The sequence below is a fragment of the Tupaia chinensis genome, unplaced genomic scaffold, assembly GCF_000334495.1.
Source record: "Tupaia chinensis unplaced genomic scaffold, TupChi_1.0 Scaffold143602_1, whole genome shotgun sequence".
Lineage (NCBI taxonomy): Eukaryota > Metazoa > Chordata > Mammalia > Scandentia > Tupaiidae > Tupaia > Tupaia belangeri.
Genome location: NW_006203448.1, coordinates 2,513,550 through 2,514,349, shown reverse-complemented (window position 1 = coordinate 2,514,349; position 800 = coordinate 2,513,550). Strand labels below are relative to the sequence as shown.

At 60.2% G+C, this 800-nt stretch overlaps 1 protein-coding gene across 1 annotated transcript in view; it reads left to right on the top strand.

Moving 5' to 3' along the window:
- The window catches only part of POMT1 (protein O-mannosyltransferase 1), a 28,897-nt gene that overhangs the window by 22,934 nt on the left and 5,163 nt on the right, over positions 1–800 (top strand).

Sequence of the window (800 nt, the reverse complement as noted above, 5' to 3'; positions counted from 1 at the left end):
GAGCGGAGGTTTTTGCCATCAGCTGCAGCTGTTCTTGGCGGCTCCTTCCCGCCTGCGAGTGGACCCTCACTTCCCCTTCCGCAGCTGAAGTGGGGAGGCCGCTCTAGCACCGGCACGGGAAGGAGCAGGGTGTCTGCTGAGACCAGCCTGAGCTGACCTCATTGCTCGGTGGGTCACCACGGAGCCTGCTCCTTCACGTCTCCGTCCTGTCAGGATCTGGGGCAGGCGCATATAAGTGCCCAGTGTCATTTTCAAGCCGCCAGATCTGGTATTTGAGCCACAGTTGGCTGTGTGGGATCTGGTTCCCAAGGCACAAGCTTAACCACTGCCCTGTGGGCCGGCCCCTCTACCAGTCTAGTTTACGTTTAAGGAGTGAAGTGACCCCAGATCTGTCTCCACAGGACATTGTAAACAGAGAGTCGGACACAGATGTCTGGAAGACCATCCTGTCGGAGGTTCGCTTCGTGCATGTGAACACATCTGCCATCTTGAAGGTAAAGGGGCTGGGGCTCTCAGTCCCTACACAGAACTCAGGCTAAGCTGCCCCGTGCGGGGCAGGACACCTGGCTGAAGTCACCGCCGTGTTCATTTCCACCGAGGGAGGAGGGTTTCCTAGCTACTCAGGACAGAAGCGATGGGCGCAGGGGCCACCTGCTGACGGAGTGACCAGGGGTCGCCTTCCTGCTGGAGCCCAAGTGAGACACGGGCTTCGCCGTCAATGCCCTTGACTTCCTCGGTTTTGCCAGCTGAGCGGGGCACACCTCCCGGACTGGGGCTTCCGGCAGCTGGAGGCTGCGGGG